The sequence below is a fragment of the Dasypus novemcinctus genome, chromosome 19, assembly GCF_030445035.2.
Source record: "Dasypus novemcinctus isolate mDasNov1 chromosome 19, mDasNov1.1.hap2, whole genome shotgun sequence".
NCBI lineage: Eukaryota > Metazoa > Chordata > Mammalia > Cingulata > Dasypodidae > Dasypus > Dasypus novemcinctus.
This window is the reverse complement of record NC_080691.1, coordinates 1,338,326-1,362,377: the sequence shown is the minus strand read 5'-3', so window position 1 is coordinate 1,362,377 and position 24,052 is coordinate 1,338,326. Positions and strand designations below refer to the sequence as shown.

General features: G+C 37.1%; 1 pseudogene; it reads left to right on the top strand.

Moving 5' to 3' along the window:
- The window catches only part of LOC131274673 (rho-associated protein kinase 2-like), a 64,564-nt pseudogene that overhangs the window by 26,512 nt on the left and 14,000 nt on the right, over positions 1-24,052 (top strand).

The following is a 24,052-nucleotide window of genomic DNA, read 5'->3' as shown; positions in this document are numbered from 1 at the left end:
ACCATGCCTGTCTTAGGTTGCCCTCTTCTGAGAGTCTTACCCATCATTGGCTACCAGCCAAGCTCTACAACTTGGGGGAGTTACTGAAGTGCTTTTGCCAGCACCAGACCACTTACATGTTCTATGGCTGTTACCCTTTGCAATTTTCTCCAAAAACACCATCTGGCACAGGTGAAAATTATGAGCAACAGAACAAACATGATCAGCCCTATTCTTAAAGCTGACAGGAAATGCTGTGAACTCCACTAATCGACTGGGTTAAACCCTGCAATACGTTAAATTGTATCTGAGAAAATATTCTTACCATTGGCTACATGAATTTGATTTTGGCACTTTTTAAAATATTTTTCTTTGTAATTCTACTATTTCCAGAGAGATACTACTTTTATGGCTTAACAAATGATTCCCAACCCTTCTACACTATACCTCGTGAATTACATGGAGAATTATACAGAAAATTTCATTCCAATCACACTTCAATCTTTTTAACAAGTTTAAACTATACAATTGATTCTCAATATGCAAAACAGCTGATTCTAATTCATTAACTCAATTATTTAACTGTTTATCAATGTGATGTTGGCTATGCCATAAATCACTAGCATTTTATGTTAATCATGCCATGTATCGTTGAGTCTGTGCTTTTATGTAAAGTTACCATAGCAGTAGCAGCAGCTTTAATGATTTTAATCAGTCTCAAAATGTTTATAATAAGCAGTTTAATAAAGCTTTTAGTCCGTTTCAAGAATTCTTGTATCATATGTAGCAATAACTGACTTTCAGGAGATGACTGTCAAATCCACATCATTTTCACAGGTATTCAGATGTCTTTTCTTCTTCTGGCCATCTCTATTGTTTCTCCATCCTGCAACACACTTTCTGGTAGACATGTATACAAGGCATCATTTTTATGAAACAATGAGTCATTCTTAATAGTTACTTTACGAGTCATGAAAACACATGAATCTTTAACACAGGCTTTATAATGATATGTTTAAGGGTTAAATACTGTCCTGTTTTATTTATATTTCTCAGCCATTCATACAGAGGGGCAATTCCAAGAAATATTTTCCACAAACTCTTTTGCAGGTCATGATTATGAGTGCTATTAGTTCAAGGGGCCAGTATTTACCTTTCTTTGCAATGTTAACAGTTCCTGCTACAATAGCTTAAGGAAAGAGCACACAGGCCCTACGCTCACAGGCATACACAAGCTGCAAGCTCACAGTTCTAGAAACTGCAAAGCCAATGTGCTGCATGGCAGCAATTGCCACAGGTTATCTGGGGGCTCATTCTTCTCAAGAGCAGGAGGGACTTGATGTTAGTTATTGGTGTTGGTGAGTAACAGGCAGCTGGAACTGCCAGGCTAGCCACCACAAGGTTCGGTACTCACGATGCCTGTGTTTTTCAGTGGAGTCACCCTGCCTTTTTCCAGGTTTCAGTGGTAGGGCCCTGGATTTTTACAAAGGCATCTGCATTAACAGTTTTAAAAGGGATGTTAGTGGGGTGGGCAGGGACATGACAGACAGTCACCTGTTACTACTAGCAGGCATCCCAGATGTTCCTTCATAGATTTCAGGGTGATCTACAACAGTTTACTATTTCTGTCTTGCTTTCACTACCTGTAGTCCACCCCTCGATAAGGCTGGCAGTTTTCAGAGTGACTAGACACTATTGGGTTAAATCTTTTACTTTTAGCAGGACCTCTTATGCTGCATGTAATTGCTTTTTTATATTGTACTTTTGGCTTCTTTCTAGAATTGTGATTAAAACCCAAGGGGTACTTGTTTAGAATTTTGCCTTTGCCATAAACTCCACTCAAACCAAATATTGGTGCTTGCTACATTTAATTCATAGGCTAAGTTAATGTCCACAATTTACTTCCTTTCTATCATTTAAAGTAGTTTGCTGGAGGTTTTCCCACTTTTATGAAGATTTTTTCTCAATTAATACACACAATGGCTTCAATATTTGAGCTAAATGAGGGATGAAAGATTTTTAGTATTTTAATAATATTACAAATTCTATTAACATGAGAAAACATTGTACATTATCAATTACAGCAGAAAGTATAGTTTTATTTTACCCAACCAAACAACACTTAAGAATTTGATAGAGCAGAAGGGACTTTGCAGCTTGTTCTAATTGTTTGCATAGTTCAGGCTCTTAAGATACCATTGTCTCTCATGTTTTTTTAATCTTGAAAAAGGATTACTGGTTAGTAACATTATCAGTAGGGTTTCAGCCACAGATTTCTTCCACACAGCCAGATCACCATCACCATGTGAGGAGAGATGGTTGAGCTATGCACATAGCCCCAGAAAGCACTGCAAACATCCATTTTTGGGTTTTTCACAGATAGAGGAATGCAGGCTGGCTTGACCTGTCCAAGAAGACACTAAAGAAATTCTTAGCAAGTTTTTAATGAAGTGATAGTGACACAGCTGGACATTAACTTTTTGCAACAAACTACCAATATTTGGAGTGCTGCATACTACAGTGTTGTTATTTTAATTTATGATAAGAGGTTGTTTCCGTGACACACACTTTTTTTATAATAATTAAAACCATAATTAACCACATTGTTCTTTTGTTTAATATTATGCTGAAATATGGTAAATTTATACACTCTTAAGTATTCATTTGAACCTTTTATTCATACAATTTTAACTAACAGATGGTTAAAGAAAAAACCTGTTAATTTTATAACACTTTCCATTCGACTTATAACATATTAAATGAACTTAACTATTACTTTAATTTGTTTTTCAAAGTAAAAGAACAAATCTTTTGCAATTAGCCTGAAATAAAAAGCTACTTTTCAGGATTTGATTCTGAGAAAGCAGACTTGAACATTATGTTCCTTTAAAAGAGATAAGACCTTTTCTTCTTCAAACACTGAGGAAATGATGAGGTTAAAGCACAAGAAGCTATTTTGATAAAACAGACTTTCTTTGTATACTGATTATTCAGGAAACTTTTACCAAAACAGACTAATGACTTGAGAGATTTTGAGAAAGAACAAAATTTCCAACCTTGCATCAGTATACTACCCGATACCAAACCCTTCAAAACTCTACGGACAGACCCACCAAATCTCACTCAACCTTAATCACAAAAATTTCCCCTTCACAAACCTTCTACACTTTCAGCATTCACCCAGGCTTCGTCCCACACTCTACTGTTTCCAATAATCAATCATTTTATCTTAGGACAAAATCTTCTCCTATTTCCTTAACAATAAAAACACATTTCATACATCCCAAACGCACAAGTTACCAGGCAAACCTCTTATAACATATAATTACTATTAACATTAAACTTTTCTTCACTTTAACCTTAGTAACATGCAATACCAGAAACAAGTATCCCAGAAGCAAGTTGGCAGGGGAGGCTGGCTGCTGACAAGCCCTTGTGTTATAAAATTACCTTTTACTATTATTATCAATTCAGTTTTTGTTTAATAGTGACTTTCTGGATTTAGCCATTTAAACACTTTAATCTAAACAATGCTTCATTAAACCTCTTATAATTATTTATAACCATATAGACTATAATTATACTACTTTTGTTGTAGAATTTGAGAGAGGTTCAATTATTTGCATATAGAAAGGCCAGGACTCAGGAATGATTTTGAGAAGCAAAAGTGGTTTATTGATGGCTGGCCAGACTCGGGTGCTTTCTGTTTCAAACCCCAGCCCTGAACAAGATTTTCAAGTTTTTTTTATACAGGGTGAAGAGTCAAATGGTGCTTTTAATCAAAGAAAACTACTTTCTTTGTTAGTTAAGTCTTTGCCTGAGTAGCAGGTAGGTTTTGAATTAACATATCGCTCACACCTCAGGTGAGCTTGAATTAGTATCTTGCCCACATTCCATCTGGATGGAACATTGAATACACAGGCAGTTTTACATCCTTTTGGAACATTCAAAGCCCATATCACTTAACTGGATTTCTAGAGACTAGGCACACCTGGATATAGAATTAGATGATTTTGAATTTATGCACAGGCTATGTTATATTTTTTATTCGAGGCCAAGTCCAAGTTCTCTTAAGTTTTGGCTTTACTACCATCAGAGTTTCCCTGGACTGACTGGTATGTTTGCATTGCTAAATTGCCTCCTGGGACTGAGTCGTTGATAAGGTCACCAAGAGCAGGACACCTCTTACTGTCCCACACCCACAAGTCAGGACAGACAGTCTAGGTTAAGGTTATCTCTGAAGAGACAAAGAGCCTCCCACCCATAGCCCACATCACTTTAAGACAAATTTTATTTTCACAGAACACATTCTCTTATTCAAAATTACCACAATATCTTCTACAATTCACCACATGCATTTAAGTTTCATAAGTTTATGAAAGTTAACCATCCTATTTTAGGGCAAAACACACCTTTTTGAAAAACGTATTAAATTTCATTTAGCATTCTCACAAATTTTTAACTTTCTTTAATATTCATTTTTTTACTTCATTTTATTCTGTGAGGAAAAATAAACTTCATTTTAATTTAGGCAAGAACTATTTTTTTAATGAAAAGACACAGTAATTTTTTTAAGACTTACAATTTTTGTCATTGTAGAAATCCCATTAACATTCAAACTTATGTATTAATATAAGTGCTTATTTAATATTTGGCCATTTGAATAGAGCTCTTTTTTAAAAATCTTTATTTATTAATTTTTATCACCATCCGGAGGTATCAAAATCCACACTGACATTGAATAGACAAATACAAAACAATTACAACACATTAGCAGAAACATACAGTTTACAATTGACTCATAATTCTTCACAAATTACACAGAACAGAAATACAAAAAGACAAACAATTAAGACAGATGAAGAGACAAACCAGACAACCTGAACTGGAGTCAAGAGCGACGTCTCGCTCTCACCAGTGGGTGGGATCTATTCACTATGTCCAGCAGATCCACTTCTCCACAATCGAGATTCTGCAGAGGTTTTTCAGAAAACAGATTCACTGAGGGACATCCCATTTGCTGATCCTGCGCCCAGGAACTCCTGACGCTCTCCAGATAGAATTTAGGTGGAGACAATTTTCAGGGCCGGGTGGCATCCGGGGTGGAGGAATGTCTCTCTGAGGCCTTCCCCTAGACCACTGGTCCATCCCCAATACATACCCATCCCCCTGAGTCTGAGGAGATCAACCCCGCTGGAGTGGGGGATCTTGTTCATCTATCTCGCTGGGGCCTCCAAATGTTATAGACCATCGATATCGACCAGACTCAGACTCTGAATAAAGTTTCAATTGAGAGCTTTATTAGCCATGCGGTGACTGCCTCATCCTACACAGAGGAGAGAGCAGCCCCGAGTCACAGGGGGAAGTTTGCTTATATAGGCCTTTAGGTTCAGGGCAGGGGGCAATAGCTCAGCAAGCAAGCATGTACAGAAGCAGGTGTTTGCAGTTAATCAAGCGCTGGGGATTCTATCAGGGGAGACAAGTGGTCAGGGAGTTCTTGTTATTTACAAGGGTCTGGGTCAGGTTGGTCTTTTGGCAGGGGCTGACGAGACTTTCTACAGGAGGAGGCTTTGAGATAAGGTTTAACAGTTGAGCAAGCTTGTTACAGAAGCAAGATATAGGTGGTTAGGGGGCTGTGGAATTTTTCTCTCAGGTGGGGGTGGTCACAGGCTCCTACTTCTTTACAGATAGACACTGCAAATCAGGAAAAGGGGGAATCTTTCAAGAAGGAAGAACAATCATAAAGATTTATGCACCTAACTAGGGTACCTCAAAATATATAAGGCAAACACTGGAAAAACTAAGTGGAGAAATAGATCCCTCTACAATTACACTGGGGGACTTTAAGACACCACTATCAAGATTAGACAGAATATCTTATTTTTAAAGATTTATTTACTCACACACCTGCCCCAGTTGTCTGTTCTCTGTGTCTATTTGCTGCATCTTCTTTTGTCTGCTTCTGTTGTCAGCGGTATGGGAATCTGTGTTTGCTTTTTTTTTTTATTTTTTATTTTTTTTTCAAATTCTACTCAATTTATTCATTTTTTTTAAAGATATTACATGAAAAAAATATGAGGTCTCCATTCGCCCCCACTGCACCCACCCCACCACTCCCCCCCCAATAACACTCTCCCCCATCATCATGTCACATCCATTGCGTCTGGTGAGTACATCTCCAGGCATTACTGTACACCATGTCCCGTGTTCCACACCATAGCCCACACTTTCCTACGTTCCATCCAGTGGGCCATGGGAGGACATACAACATCCGGCAATTGTCCCTGGGGCACTACCCAGGACAACTCCAAGTCCCGAGAATGCCTCCACATCTCTTCTCTTCCTCCCCTTCCCCATACCCAGCAGCCACCATGACCACTTTTTCCACATCAATGCCACATTTTCTTGATTATTAACCACAATATTTCATGAATAGAATATCATTAAGTCCACTCTGATCCTTACTGTATTCCTCCTTCCTGTGGACCTTGGCTTGGTTGTGTCCATTCCACATCTATGTCAAGAGGGGGTTTAGATTCCACATGGATATTGGATGCAATCCTCCTGCTTTCAGTTGTAGGCACTCTTGGCTCCATGGTTTGGTGGCTGACATTCTTCAACTCCATGTTAGCTGAGTGGAGTAAGTCCAGTCAATCAGAGTGTACGAACTGAAGTCTATTGAGGTCAGGGCCTGGCTATCATATTGTCAGTCCAGAGATTCAAATTCCCTAGATATATCTTAAGCCCCAGCACTAACTACAATTCCAGTAAAGTAGTATGAAAGGCTTGTGAAAAGAGATCCCATCTGAGTCCAGCTCCATCACGCAGAAACATCAGCTCCAAAGAAGGGCCAACTGACACAGAAGTGAACCCCATCTGCCATGATCATAGAACCTGTGGGTCTCTTTAGCCCTTAAAAGGACCAGTACCTGGGGTTGTATCTACTTGGTCTGTCTCTGAGACTCTGCTCAGGTGTGCATAAGGGCAATCCTTCTGACAACTTCCAGACTCTTTTTTAGAGACTCATAGCCATATAAACTCATTTGTCCTTTCCATTTCCCCCTTAATTTAGGTGAAACAGCATTTTTAACTCCTGTTATTATATGTAGACAGGGATATTATGCTGGTCTGCATTGATCCTTTAATTCAAGGACATTTTCTAGTTGCATCATCAGCTGGTACTTGGTAGTGATCCCTCAGTGCCAGGGAGGCTCATCCCTGGGTGTCATGTCCCACGCTGGGGGGAAGGCATTGCATTTACATGCTGAGTTTGGCTTTGAGACTGGCCACATTTGAGTAACATGGAGGCTGTCAGGAGGAAACTCCTAGGCACAGTGCTGCTCTAGGCCTTGTTCTTATTTCAGGTGTATAGGCTCACGAGCATAGCCATTAGTATCAGGGGCTCACTGTTGGACCCTCATTCCTTCCTGGTCTTTACCGTTGCACCTGGGGGACTGCCACTGCTCCCCTAGGGACTATGGCAGAAACCACCCCCCAGCCAGTAACCCAGTCCCCCCCCAGATATTGTTTTTAATTGTTTCCACTATGAGTATATCCAAACATTACCATGCACCCTGGACATATGCCCTGTATAACTCCCTGTCAACCATATATCGCCTGTCAATAACAGACCATATCAGTATTCCTCCGCTGCTATTGTTGAACCACTCTGTGATCCAAAACTTCCTGAAAAGCCAAGCCCAATATAATGTCAGGTTCCCTTACTAGTAAAATGGATTATAGCGATGAGTTTAAAGGTTAGATATAGAATACATATTGATTTGGAAAAATTCTACATCCTATCTTTTTCTTTTCTTTTTTCCTAATTATTGAGCTTCTCTTCACAAGAGCCTTAGATCACAGTAATTCATATATACAATATACAGTACTCCCACACATCCACCATAAAACCTTTTCCCTTCCACAGCGATAATCTTTTAACTTATTCATATCATATTTACTGAAACCGATGTACAGACTCAGAGACAATAGCTTTCAAACAAGGTGACATCGGTGCTTACATTGTGGTCCATACTTTAAGATATAGAGTTTTCTAAGTTTTTTAGTTATCCTATGTTTTACATTATGGTTTCCATTATTAGTCTGTTGTCCCCTATATGTTTTTGGTGTAATATTACATGTTTTATATCCATCCTTGTGTACTCTTGTGAAACTCCTCTCTTGCCCCCACATTTACCTTGGTTCCATCCATTCAACGTCCATTTTCCCCTCCCTTTGGGGCCCACAGCGACAGCCAATCTCCATTTCCCAAGGAGCCACGTCCAGAGATACTTGCAACAGTGTTCAGGGCCTAACTTGCTCAACTGCCCTAATGCCCTGGGAGTCACCCTTTCTCTCAAGAGAATACAGTTCCCTCTATTTGATGGCATTAGTCCTCCCCAGGATGTGGGCCCACCCCCACTCTCACTACTTGGGTCTCTACCCAATGGTACAACCCACCCTGGCAAAATGAGCATTCAGACATTCACCAGGAGTCCGTCCGACGTCAGACCATCCCCTCTGAGCATCCTAAACAGGTAACCCCCCCCAATTATATTTTGATACGGTTCTCTCATCATTTTACTCTCAACCAACACCTGACACTCTCCTATGTTTGTATGTTGCCCCTCCCTCCCCCCAATTTTTTGGGCAATATTACCCCTCTGCCCAGCCCCAGCCCCCCTCAAACCCGCAAAGCCCCACCCAAAGGCAACCCCTTGCCCCAATTTTATCTCTTCTTTGTACTCATACTTACCACCAGCTCATTGTAGATTCCACCCCTGCAGACGTCAGCTCACAACATCCTTCCTCCACCCCCACCACCCCCCCACCCCTGATTTCCTGTAAGCCTATCTTCCAGTCTCTAGCTCTCTGAGGCAGCTTGCTTATTTCATTTCATTGAGGTCATGTAGTATTTGTCCTTCAATACCTGGGTTGCTTCACTCAACATAAGGTTCTCAAGATTCATCCATGTTATCACGTGTGTTTGTAGTGTATTTTTTCTTAGAGCCGAGTAGTATTCCATTGTATGTATATACCACATTTTATTGATCCACTCATCTGTTGATGGGCATTTGGGTTGATTCCAACTTTTGGCGATAGTGAACAATGCTGCTATGAACATTGGTGTACATATGTCGGTTTGTGTCCTTGTTTTCCGCTCTGCTGGTTATATACCCAGCAGTGGTATTGCTAGGTCATATGGCAAATCTATGTTTAGTTTCTTGAGAAACCGCCAAACTGTCCTCCAGAATGGTTGGATCCTTCTGCATTCCCACCAGCAGTGGATGAGAGTTCCCATTTCTTCACATCCTCTCCAGCATTTGTAGTCTTCTGTTTTATTCATAGCTGCCAATCTTATGGGAGTAAGATGGTATCTCATTGTAGTTTTGATTTGCATTTCCCTGATAGGTAGAGATTTGGAGCATTTTTTCATGTGCTTTTTAGCCATTTGTATTTGTTCTTTGGAGAAGTGTCTGTTTAAATCTTTTTCCCATTTTTTAAATGGGTTGTTTATCTTTTTATTTTCAAGATATAGGAGTTCTTTATATATGCAAGTTATAAGTCTCTTATCAGATATATGATTGTCAAATATTTTCTCCCATTTTCTGGGTTCCCTTTTTACTTTCTTGACAAACTCCTTTGAGGTGCAGAAGGCTTTAATTTTGAGGAAGTCTCATTTATCTATTTGTTCTTCTGCTGTTCATGCTTTTGGTGTGATGTTCATGAAGCCATTTCCTATTACAAGGTCCTGTAGATGTTTCCCTACACTGCTTTCCAAGATCTTTATGGTCTTGGTGTGTTTGCTTCTTTGCTGTGTCATCTTGTTGTGTCAGCTTTCCGTGTGGGCAGTGCCATTCTTAGGTAGGCTGCACTTTCTTTCGCACTGGGTGTCTCTCCTTATGGGGCACACTCCTTGCACGTGGGGCTCCCCTACACAGGGGACACCCCTGCGTGGCATGGCACTCCTTGCGCACATCAGCACTACACATGGACCAGCTCCACACAGGTCAAGGAGGCCCAGGGTTTGAACCGCAGACATCCCATGTGGTAGACGGATGCCCTAACCACTGGGCCAAAGTCTGGTTCCAGAGACAGAATATCTTGACAGAGAATCAAAAAAGAAACAAAGTTGTTTTTTTTATAATAGAGGTTCTGGACAATTCTGTAATGAATTCAGAAAGATTGAAATTATACAAAGTAATATCTCTGACCACTATGGAATGAAGCTGAAAATCAGTAAGGGTCAGAGAACAATATTAGGCACAAAGATATGAAAGATAACACATTCTTAGACAAACAGTGGGCCAAGGAAGAAATTACTAAAGAAATCAGTAATTACCTTGAAACAAATGAAAATAACAATACAACATGTCAAAAGCTATGGGATACAGCAAAAGTTGTACTGAGAGGGAATTTCATAACCATAAATGCATTTATCAAAAAAAAAAGAAAAGAAAAAGAAAAAGAAAAAGCTAAAATTGAATACCTAAGAGCTCACAAGGAGGAATTAGAAAGAGAGCAATAAACTAAACCCAAAAAAGTAGAGAGAAGGAAATAACAAAAATTAGAGCAGAACTAAATGAAATAGAAAATAAAAAAGCACTAGAGAACATAAACAAAACTAAATGTTGGTTCTTGGAGAAAATCAATAAAATTGACAAACCCTTAGCTAGACTAACAAAGATAAAAAATAGATAAGATGCAAATATGCAGAATAAGAAATGAGGAATGGAGTATCACCACTGATCCCACAGAAATAAATTGTATCATTAGAGGATATTTGAAAAATTGAATGCCAACAAAAGTGATAATTTAGAGGAAATGGACAAATTCTTGAAACACACGCAAGCTACATTGACAAAAGAAGAAATTGATGAACTTAACTGACCAACCACAAGTAATGAGATTGAATTAGTCATCAAAAGTCTCCAAAATAAGAAAAACCCAGGACCAGACAGTTTTACTTTTGAATTCTACCAAATATTCTGGAAAGAACTAACACTCATCCTGTTTAAACTCTTCCAAGAAAAAGGAGGAAGAACATTATCTAACTCATTCTATTATGCCAACATTATGCTAATACCAAAGACAAAAGTGCCACAGGAATGGAAAATTACAGACAAACATCTATTGAATCTAGATGCTAAAATCCTCAACAGAATACTTGCTAATCATATTCAACAACACGTCAAATGAATTTTACAATATGACCAAGTGAGTTTCATCCCTGGTTTGCAAGGATGGTTCAACATAAGATAACCACTCAATGTAATACATCATATAAAAAGATTGAAAGAAAAATACCCCATTATCACCTCTATATATGCACTAAATCTATTTGACAAAATGAGCACCCTTTCCTGATAAAAACATGGCAAAGGACAGGAATAGAAGGGAAACTTCCTTAACATGATAAAAGGTATATATGAAAAACCCACAGCAAACTTCATACAAAGTGGTGAAATCCTAAAAGCTTTCCCTCTAAGACTGGCAACAAGACATGGATGCTCGCTACCATTGCCCCTATTTAACATTGTGTTAGAAGTACTTGCTTGAGCACTTATGCAAGGAAAAGATATACAAGTCATCCAAATTGGAAAGGAAGAATTTAAAATTTCACTATTTGCAGACATGATCCTATACATAGAAAGCCTTGAGAAATCTACAACAAAGCTTCAAGTTCTTATAATTGAGTTCAGTAAATTCAAAAGTTAATAGATCAGTGCACAATAATCAGTAGCATTTCTGTACACCAATAACGAGCAATTCAACAGGGCATGTTGTGTTTCATCAAAAATTTATAAAAGTGTATGGTCTAGAAGGTAGACCATAATGCAAACCATTGACCATGGTTACTGGCTGTTTCAATATTTGTACATGTCGTAACAAAAAACCATCCACATATAAAAAAATCATTGATATGGGAAGTGGGAAAAGGTGGAGGTTGTTGGGTATGTTGGGTATATGGGAGTCCCCTATTCTGTGTATATGACTTTACTGTGGTATAAAACATCTATGCAGACAAAATGAAATAAGAAACTGGGGAAGAAATGGAAGAAAATGTCACTATCCATACATAACAACAGATATTACATTGATGAAAGGAAAAATGCAAAAAAATATTTTTAAAATATCTTTTCATTATGTATTTTAATTTCCAAATTTTTAAATTTGATTTTAGTTTTCCTAAGTTATTATGTATTTCATTTCTTAGGTTTAAACCTATCATTGTCATTGCATTTCCTATTATTTGTATTTGATGATATTCTTGGCTTCAATATTGAAGAAGTTTTGGACCACAGAGTGTTTCAACTGTGGCAGGGGAGAATCATTGCTATGGGGTGTCAATGTTGGGAGATAGATGGGAGAAAGTTCACTTGGGCATACATATAAGTTCCATAAATGTTTTCAAACGTTCATGGGGCATCATCACAGTTAATGAAGATTCACACAATAACTGAAAGAATATTGAATTCCAATCGTGGAGAGCTCTGCCACATTCTCTAATAGAACAGCAACAATCCCTCAAGTACAGGGCAATGTCTAGTGAAGAAGGATGGTTCATTAATGGGCCCTGGATATTGACAATTATTCTTATGAGCCTTTGCTCTTGAAATTGCAACTCAGCCTAGAATTGGTGGGTGCCTAAGAGTTACCTCCTGAGAGCCTCCATATTGTTCAAACTTGGCATCTCTCTAAACCTAACTCAGCATATAAATGCATTACATTCCTGCCAGCATGGGACATGACTCCTGGGGTTGAGCCTCCCTGCCATGGAGGGATTACTGCCAAACAACAATGAGCAAGCAAATGGAAAAACACCTGGATAAAAGGGGGAGAAGGTAAAGACAAATGAGTTTATATAACTAAGAGACTTCAAAGTGAATTAGGAGGTCATCCCAGGGGTAATGCACATTCATATTTCAGTAGGATCCCATAGAAAGCCAAAGTAGATACTACCCCAAATATTGGGGGATCCTGAAGGCTCTGGAGACACCCAGGTCCTATGATCATGGCAGGTAGCTCTGGAGTTAGGTGCCTTATCAGTGAGCACTACTTTAAAAATGCTTCTGAGTGTGACTGAGTTGGACTCAGATTTGACTTATTTATAGGACCCTCTTCTGTCTCTTCTATTTGAATGTACAGTTGATGCTGGAGGGGTTGAGTGTATATCCAAGAGTCTTGAAACTTTGGGCTGTCCATTTCCCAGCTGGGACCTGAGTAGCAGTGGAATTGCAACATCTATTCTCCTGTTCATTGGACTCACACAAGACAACTAAGAAGGAGGTGAGCATGGACAACCACCATACTAAGGAAATGAGAAAGTCTACAACAGCCAAGAGAGGCCCATCCATCAGCCATATGGGATCAAGGCCCCCTCTCAATTAGAGGTGGAGTGGGCATTACCATCTCAGAATCCTTAGGATTCATGAACAAAATATGGACTAGAGTGGACTTACTGGTATTCTATAGACTTACTGGCATTCTAGAATGGAAGCAATTATATCACTGATGTGGAGACAGTGGCCATTGGAGGTGTTGAAGGCAGAGAGAGGGAAAAAAAGAAATTTGATAAGGGGACAATTTTGCAACTTATAGTTGTCCTGAATGACATTGCAATGACAGACACAGACCATTATATATCCTGCCATAACCTTCCAATTTGAGGGGGAGAGAGTGTAAACTACAATGTAAACTATAATCCATGCTTAACGGCAATGCTCCAAATGCATTCATCAATTTCAGTGACTGTACCACACTAATGAAAGAAGTTGTTAATGTGGAGAAGGTTGAGAGGTGTGGGGAGTGGGGCATATGGGAATCCCTTATATTTATTTGTGTAACATTTTTTTGTAATCTAAGTATCTTTTAAAAAATAAAAAATAAATTTAAAAAGAGGGAAGAAAGAAAATTAAAAAAACAAGTAACTTAAAAAGATAATTTTTTATAATAATATGTTCCATGAATAGAATTAAATGAATTTTTTCCATTACGAATTTTATTCTAATATATATATATATATATATATATGGGATTACCAATATATTCCACCCCTCCCCCTCCCACACTTTTCCACATTAACAACATCCTTCATTAGTGTGGAACATTAGTTGCAATTGATGAACACATATTGAAAGACTGTTACTAACCTTGGAATATAGTTTATGTTATAGTTTACAGTGTGATGCACACAATTTTATAGGTTATGACAACATATATAATGACTATTAACTGTCATTGCAATGTCATGCAGGAGAATTCCAGTGTCCCAAAATGCCCCCATGTTTTACCTATTCTTCCATGTTTCACTCTATAGATTTAAAAATCTTTAAAATGATAAAATAATATTTTAATACCATTTCATCAGTTTAAACAAAGACACCATAGCAATGCAAAGGCTTAACAATGGGGATGTGTCTGGGAATGTTGTTTTTTGTGATTTTATGCAAAGTTACTACTTTACTTATGTAAAAAAAATTACAACTAAATAATGAAATGGGGCACAAAATATGACTCGTGGTATTAATCCATTTGTATAAAATATTAATGTAAAATAAATCCATGGAGACAGTATTATACTCATGGTTTAGTAGGTCTGAGAAGGAGAGAAGGATTGAGAGGGAACTGATATGGGGTATATGGCTTTTCCTTTTTAGAGTAATGAAAATATGTTAAAATCGAGCATGGTGACGAATGCACAACTGTAATTATACTCAAAGCCATTGATTGTTCAGGTTGGATGCCTTATATGGTACGTGAATATATCTCATTTAAATTGCTTAAAATTTCCCAAAATATGTAGCTACACATGAAGCAGTAACTCCTATTAAACACCCTTGTATTTAAACCCCAGATCAAGATGTTCTCTCTCTTTTATGGCAAAATTAATTTCTCTTTAGCCCTACATCTTACCATCTTCATCTTTTCCATGACTTGTTTATTTTCCATGAGCCCTTCTGCCCTCTTTTACAACATTTCACGTTGATCTAATATATGCAGGTTTTGCTTACCAGGATATTATTTTTTTCTCCATGATTTTGTGCACGTCCCATAATACAATTACAGCCGTAAGTATATATATATGTATGTATGTATGTATGTATATATATGCACACACACACACATATATATGATTACCAAAGGAATTTTCTTTAGGCTTATAAATTGGATTTCCTCAGAAATTCTATAAAAATCCAGAGAGAAATCCCCTATGGAATCCAAAAAAAGGCCCAGTACTTTATGAGAGTTTGAAACATGTTTAGATGAAAAATGAAAGTACAAATCATAAGTCTTTTTCTTTCACTTATTTAAAAAAAAAACTATTAAAAGTAAAAGTAGTCATTTTGCTATTATTATTATTATTTTTTTGCTATTTTACCAACATGGTTCTTATGAATTCAGCCTGAAGAAATCATTGGCAGAAATATACAGGAATCATGTAAATGTATATGTAAATAAACTGCTATAAGTAATAGTTTAAAATTTTAAATAATATATAAATAAATGATTTGATAATGTCCATATTTATCTAATTATACAAAGTATAGCTTGGGTTAATATTTTATATATATGAGCATCAAATGTTTGATCAGTCCTGTACCAGTGTGAGGTAAATTAGGTACTTAGTGCACAAAACTTAAGGAACTCACCCTCAGGATAAAGTATCTCTCTCAAGCATTGGATTTAAAGCTTTTTGTAGACATGGTTTAAGACATTTTAAAAGGGCTTTATACTATAAATGTTGCCTAGTTGATTTTAATAAAAGATATATAAAGTAAAGCTATTTTCCTTCCCATCCTGACAATGCTGAATATAATTATTAGTAAGTTAGAACGACAAAATGTAGCGATTATGTGACACTTCTTAATTTGGGTAGCAGTGAATAATGCCACTATGAACACTGGGATGCATATAGCTGTGTGTGTCCCAGCTTTCAATTCTTCTGGGTATATATGCTGCAGTGAGATTGCTTGATTATAAGGCAATTCTATAGTTAGTTTCCTGAGGAACTGCCAAACTGTCCTTCACAATGGCTGCACTGTCCTACATTCCCACAAGGAGTGGATGAGTCCCCATTCCTGCACATCCTCTCCAATATTTGTAGTCCTATGATTTTTAATAACCACCAATCTAACGGGTGTAAGAGGATATTTCATTGTAGTTTTGATTTGTATTTCCCTAATGGCTAGTGATGTTGAGCTCATCTCCAGAAGTCAGGGTCCATGCTGTGGGGGAAGTAGTACACTTATATGCTGAGACTGACTTAGAGAGAGGCCTCTCAAAGTGCTGGTCTGTGATGGGGGGGTAGGGTTGGGAGGTTGGCTTGGATTAGCTATAGAATTCAAGGGAAGGTTGGAGGGCAGAGCAGGTGAACTCTTTGGTTTTGCGAAGAGTCCATGTTTTAAACTACAATGGTGGGAATGTTCTTTTGGCAAATATGGCAGTAGAGGATTACTGGTTTAGGGCTTTGGATGGGGGAATTGTGGGCTAGGATATGTATTGGGCATGCCACTATGGAATATGTAAGTGTTCATCTTGTTCAGTGTGTAGTGGAGTGTATATTTAAGTTGAATGAGCTATGAGAATCATCTCTCTGATTTCCATCTGCTCAGAGATACAGTTTTTCCCAGAATTTATGTAGAAAGTAACTTATTGGTGGTTAAATGACAGTGGCTTCAAAGGTGGGAAGTCAGAAGGGGAAGATCAAGTCTATCACTGCTGTGGGTCAGACATTCTCTCTTATTTTACTCAGGATATTTCTGAATCTCATTGTCATACACACATTCACACACCATAAAATTTTTATATGTGTTTATTGGAATTCAAAGATATCTATTAAGTTTAAGTACTAAAGGTACATTCTAATCTGCTTTTAGACTAAGTGTTAAGGGAGAGAACCTCAATTATGTATCATGTCAAAGACAATTTACCTTTTCCATTGGTTGATTATTAGTTTTAAATTACACAGGAAAATGCTATTTTTATTCCTTTTCTGATGGAAATGGACTAAATCAGAGTAAGACATTCTAAAACTACTTCCCATTGATTTCTTTATATTGGTTTAATAATCAGGTAATCTGTGCTGTGAATGCTCCACCCTCACTGTTCCTTTTCTCCATCCACTGAAATATATTACTCTCCATGGTGTAGGGTTTGATATTTCAGGCTAATGTTTTTCTTTCTCATAGTGTATTTTGTCATAAGAAGAAAAACAAGTAATAAGGGAACAAGAACTCCTTCTATTTGCTCATTTTCTTCAATGAAGTTAGCAGAGGTGACTCTGTGCTTCAAATCTGATGAGCCAAATGTGGAGAAAGCCACACAAGTATTGAGTCTGGAGGGATTGAGGGTGGAATTGAATGACTAGAAGAATGGGCTCTCCTTGGAAGGGAAAAGGAGAAGGAGCTGCTCTTGGAAGAGTGCTAACAGCTGGTCAGAACAAGGATAAACCCTGAGAAAAAAGACAAGAGATTCAGGAGTCCAGACTTGAGTAATTGAGCCAGTTCAAAGAATTTTGGGCAGGTTTCTGTGATTTGAACATTTCCTGTGCTCACACTGATGTTCATATGTTCCAGATTTTAACGCAGGCAGTGAGCACAGCCACAGATGCTTTTTCTCTTTCTGAGAAGTCTGAGCCCTTCAGAAGTTCAAGTGATCTGTACCAACTAAATGAAACTTTGATCCCCGTAGCTTCACTGTTGCAATTCCTGGCATTTGGGCACACATATATAAGTATTCTCCTTTATACTCAGCTTAAACATCGTCAAATATGTGAAATCTTTACAATTCCTCCAGAAAAAATTCCCCATCATTTCTGTCTTCCAGTAGTAAATTTCATTCACATCTATGAGGTGGCACCTAAAGTATTGGTCTTCATACGTGCATCTCTCATGAATTGAAAATTCCTACAATGCACCAGCTCTGATTTGCTCTTCCTTTCATCTCCAGATCTGATGTGATGCTGTCCATGGAAAGTCGATAATGAGATTTTTCTATTCATGATAATAATTTTAAAAATTTAAAAATAAATAAAATAGAACAGGAAAAATATTAAGCAATAATTAGATATAGCCTCTTATAGCAATTAGTTTCTCAGGAGTGGAGCAGTGAGCTTAAAATTCATCAGCTCATTCCATATATGAGCAGAAACAAAGAGTGAATGTAGAGGTGGCAGATAAAAATGTCCACAGTCTCACATATGCATCACAGGAGTTATTAGTCAATGCTTTGGTTTCTAAATTTTACCGTGGTTACTTCTGGAAGCCAAAATAGAAGAATATTTTCATGAGAGTTAAATACTTTACCCAGCACTGCCTTTCACAAGTACTCCAATTCTGATCTTATAGAAAAAATATATCATTACAATGAAAATCATAAATTTCAGGTTGCTTTTTCACTAAATATTGAATGAATAATAATACAACCAAGAAAACACAGCTCTAATACATACTTCTTTGTACACAATTTCCTGACAGTACTTCATGGTTTCACCCAATAGGTTCAATTTGTAAAATGGTGCTAAATATCTTTTTTTTTTTGGTCTTAAAACCTATTTTACAAAGTAACAAATGTTACGAGTCTCATCTTCATTTTAGCAATTGTTAAACCCCTTCTTCCATGATTAGAAACTAAACTGAAATCTCATACCAGATGTTTTAACTTTTTGGTGAGTTAAACCCCCAAAACTGTCATACCAGTCAATGCATAATCAGTAATCTTATTTCATTTACACAAAACACATTTTAGCTTGTTTTCACTTTTTAATTGTTTTCTCATATCCTTCCTGGTGGCTTTTTCTTGATTTAGCTTCCATTTATATGATAAGCATATATGAATCACCTACATATTTTTAGCGTTGGACAATGAAGGAAGGAAAGCTTTCCAAAAATTTTAAAAAACTCCCAAGTATTTTACTTTACTAAAAGCTTCAAAAGCAACATACTGGTAATAGATTTTCTCTTAGAATGGGTTTTTATTTTCTTGCAAGTTTACAGCTCCAAGTCTGAGATAAATGTCCAAATCAAGGCATCGAGCAAAAAGCCCCAGAAGCTGAGAGAGAAGTCTGGGATACCAGAAGCGAAAATCAACAGAACTTGGTAGAGAGAAAGCCACCAGAGCAGAGAGAAAACTGGAGGAAACCAGAGGCTGAAAGCAACAAGAGCCAGAGTAGAAGGGAGAGACAGCAGATGCCACCATTTTCCCTGCCAAGTGATGGGAGTCCAGGAGCCCTGGCTGGGGTCTTCAGGAAGATCTTTGCCTGATACCTTGATTTGGACACTTTTCTCAGCCTTGTACATGTAGCCAATAAATTAATAAATCCCCATGTAGAAGTTAAGCCATCTCTGGTATATAGCTCTGGCAGCTCTTGGCAAAATAAAGTAGTTCACAGGAGGAAATTCTTGCATTTGTGCAATTGGAGTGCCCTATGGACTGTGGCTAACAGCACACACCCACTCATACCCCACATGATCACACTTTCAGTGATAGCCAGGACAAAGTGCACTTGCTTTTTACTTTCATATTTACTGAGAATTTGGTGGTGAAAGGAAGTGGTTTTAAAATCTGTAAGGTGTAGTTCTACACACATAGCTGGATAGCCAGGAGAGACCTCACCTCTCTTGTCTTCCTCAAATCCCTCTCCCCAAGTGAGTAAATGATGCTCAAGAACCCAGGGTGGCTCACCTGAGATGGCTCCACCCTGTCTTGTTGGGACCCTCCTCCCCTCTTCATGGTTTCCCACACACGCTCAGGTAAATGGGAATTCAGTTGGTGAGTTGATTCAGAGCTTATTACTCATTCAAATGCCCTCTTTGAATCTGAACATTTCTATATTTTCTTGTTGCTTCTCTCTTGACTGGTATTTCAACGCGGAATAGCTTCTAAGAGACTGAAAATTCAGATGGCTCTTGAAAAATGGCTGGGGAATTTCAGTGCTCAAGCATTGTAGTACCCAAATTTCAGAGCTCAGCACAAATTCACCCTGCAAAAGATGCCAGGAAATATTCTGAACAACCTTAGTTCTTACTGTCTTTACCTTTCCTTTGGTACTCAGAGATATGTCCAAGAAGCCCAGGGAATGTTTCCTTAAACTCTGCTCTATTTGTCTCAGTTTTCCATTATTACCAATTAAGTGCTCCTTCATCCTCCAGAAGTCAGTCAGCCAGATGGGCCACCTTGAATGATTTACCTTGGGGAGTTGAAAAAAGTGGTTGTGTCTGTTTCTCTCACCATCTCAGGGGAATTCGAGAATGTATGTGAAAATTTTTAAGCATAAGACAAATGTCTTTTGACCTCTCATATCTTATCACTAACATGTCACTTTAAAAGCTGTTCAAAAAATATTCAGTGAATAAGCAGATTAGTGCAGAGTTGAGTGAATTTTTACAAAGTGAGCCAACCGTGCCATCACACCCGGAGTTAGGTGTGAACATCCCCCTTCCCGCCTTCCTTCTGGCCCCTCCCAGTCTCCACGCTGCTGATTCTGCCCTTTGGTTGCATCCACGTGGGTGGACCCCTTTCTATTCTTAGAATTCACCGAGCTCCAGCGGTTTCGTGTTTATGTCAATAATCTGACCTCATGGTTTTCCTGAAAGGGACTCCTGGAGGTTTACCAGACCACATTTTGAGAGCCGCTGTTTTTTTTTCTGTGTAAAATTTATTTGAATCTTTTATTCCATGTCCCCACAGAGAACGTCAAGATGCAGACGGGCAAGAGAAGCTGAGCAGGACTTCCCAGTAAGTTCCTGACACATTAATTTGAAAATGGCTGTTTTTATAGAATATTTTTTACTTGCTGCAGTATCAGAAAGAATGATTCTTAAGTCAGTCTTATGCATCAGAGTTAATGGGGAACCTTTGAAAGAAATCCATATTCCTAGGCCTATAACCAGCATTAGCAAACTGGAATCTCTGAGACTTGAGCCAGAGAATATGTCTTTGTGTTTTTTGTTTTGTTTATTTCTAAACTCACTAGCTCATTTTGATGTGTTGGTCCACAGATTGACTTTTGGCAACCACTGAATTAGGCTTTCTTAAGTACTTTCCAACCACCTTCTGTACAAAAGACTACTAACCCACAAAAATGTTAATCTTCAAACCTATCATTTCTTCCACACTAAAAACCCTAGGAAATGGCTTTTATCCATGACATTCATCAATTCATTATTTAATTAAAAACAACCCCAAACAAAAATTTATTTTGTTAAGTTGCATTTATTCTTGTCCTTAAAATTGATTGTTACAGCAAACACCAGAGTTTTGGACAGGATATTTTGTACCACACAACTCGGATGAAAAGAGCACTAGGCAAGAGAACGTTGATAGTTTAACAGAAATTCATTATCACTGGTAGAAAAGTAGTTATGAGCACATACACATTCCCTATGAAGCTTATTAAGCATTGCTTATTTAGAAAGATGTGTTTTCATAAGGAAAAAAGTTGTAATTTTAACATTTTTACTTTTTAAATATCAGTTTTAACATATGAAGTAGAAACTGCCACCTCTGAGCCATTGATTTTAGCCACCAAAATTTTCTTGTCTAAATTAGTAATATTTATCCTTGCTTCTTCATCCATCCTACCAATCTGTCATTCATTCAGAAATCTTACTGTGATCTCCAGGTGAAAGTTTTGTCAAAAGACTTCTTTTTTAGAAGATTTTTTTTTTAAATCCTCTAAATTATTGGGTGAACTTGAGTTTATCAATTGATTATTGGAAAAAAGAAAAACTCTTAAACTTAATTTGCTCAAACTCAGTTTCAAGAAAACATTTGTGTTTAATGTAATTTTTTGTCTGGACAAGTTCTGAATGTGAAAATAATATTCCTAATGCTGATAATATTTTATTTTATTTTGCTATTTATTTTATTTTGCTATTTGGACTCTGTGTAAAGCACAGGTTAGGGAACTTAAAGAAGAATGTGAAGAAAAGACCAAACTTTGTAAAGAATTATAGGATGAAAGGTAGGACAAGACTCTTGTCTCTTTTATTTATTGATTTATATACCTTGCTCTTAGAACAGTGCCTGGTATACACCAAATGAGTATTTGTTGATGAGTGAAGTAGGCAAAAACTTTGACTTCATGATGAAAATTGAAAATTTCAATGAATTTCTCTTTAAAATACAGGGACTCATTGGCTGCCCAACTGGAAATCACCTTGACCAAAGCAGATTCTGAGCAACTGGCTTGTTCAACTGCTGAAGAACAATATTCTGACTTAGAAAAAGAGAAAATCATGAAAAAGCTGGAGATCAAAGAGATGATGGCTAGACACAAGCAGGAGCTTATTGAAAAAGATGCCAGAATTGCATCTGTAAGTAAACTTGTTAGTACTTTTTAAATATTTTATCACAGATCATTGTAGAAGTACTAATCTAAATGAAAAATTGTATATGTTCACTACCAGATTTTTAATCTAGTTACCCATCATCTTCTCAGTGTTCTCCATGTTAGCTCAAAAGAGAACTACTTCCAAAAGCTTTACTTATTAGTAAATTCACAGTTAAAGGACTAAGTAGGAGAATACCAAAAGCAGAAAACAATTTAAGCCTTTTTTTTTCTGTTTACCGAAAGCTTGGTTCAAAAGAATCTTGAAACTCCCATAAGACAGTCAATTATATGGAGGTTGAAAAAAATTACAGTGAAAATTTCTAAGAGAAGTAAACTATCAAATAGTAGAGTTTGCATTAGTCCCTATGATTTTTTCCCTAGTCCTGAACTTTGATTCACAGAAGACTTTCAGATGGATTTCTTTCTTTCTTAAGGGCTTTACTGTGACAGTAGTCATTCTGAGGATAGTAAATGGGAGAGGACACAGATTCAATAAATGGTTGGAATAATTGGATTTTTATATGGAAAGGAGTAAAATTAAACCCTTATCTCATTCTGTACACAAAAGTAAATCCTATCTTAAGAACCTAATTATAAAAAATTAAAATGTTCAACTAAGAGAACAATCAAAAACTTATATATGGCAGAACACAACATAAATAAATAATAGGGAGAACGTATTTGTAGTGTACTTATTCAGGGGATTAATATCCAGAGTATGTACTGAACTTCTTCGACTCAGTAAGAATAAGTTAAATAATCCAAAAAAATTTGGCAGTTTCTAAGGGAAAACTTAAATAGATGCACCAAGGCTTAACTTTACATAGCAAATGGCTATGTAAAGCAACTTTGAAATACTTCTTCACACCCATTACATTTGCAGAAATTCAGTATCTGACAGTTTTGCGTGTTTGAAGGATGTCTGGAAAATGTTGTTCTTTACTATTGTAGAATGGAAGTTTAATATGATAATAGTATAGCATGGCATGGCAATTTCCAGTAAATTTTAAATATTCATATAATATCATCCAAAGAAACTCTGATTTAAGATGAATGTGCTAGAGAAACTCAGGCACAATGTTCATAGCAGCTTAAATATTGGTAATAGCAAAAACCCAAGATATCTACCAATATATTGAATTGGTAAATGAAATACGGCAGAAATTGAAACTACCATACATCAGTTAAAATGAATTAGCTATATCTTCATGTATACTAGCAAGGATAATTCTTGTACTGTCAAGTGAAAAATATTACAATAAGATAAATGCAGTATGATACTATTTATGGAAAAATTTAAATTACATAAAACCACACTACATGTTATTTTTGGTTTCATATGTATGTAATGAAAGTATGAAATGGGAAGAATAAACATATAATTCATAATAAAATTTTCTTTAGGAAGAAAGATTAGGAATAGGATTTGGAAGGAACACAAAGGAATATCAACTTCATCAGTACTTTTTTTTTTACTTTAAAACAATTGTCTGAAAGAAATTTGACAGTGTTGAAGTAAGTTTATTTTACATGATTGACAAGCAGGGCTTTGTTTCAGTCCTTAATTATTTCTCAATAAAAATAACTGCTAAGGGTTTATGAGAGAAGGACAATTCTTTTTTTTTTTTTTTTTTACTTCCCAGGGTACATTCCAAGTCTGTTGGGATTTTAGAAAAATGTTTGTCAAGGATCAAGTTTCGTAAGGTAGCACACAGGCAGGAAGTGTAGAGATAGATG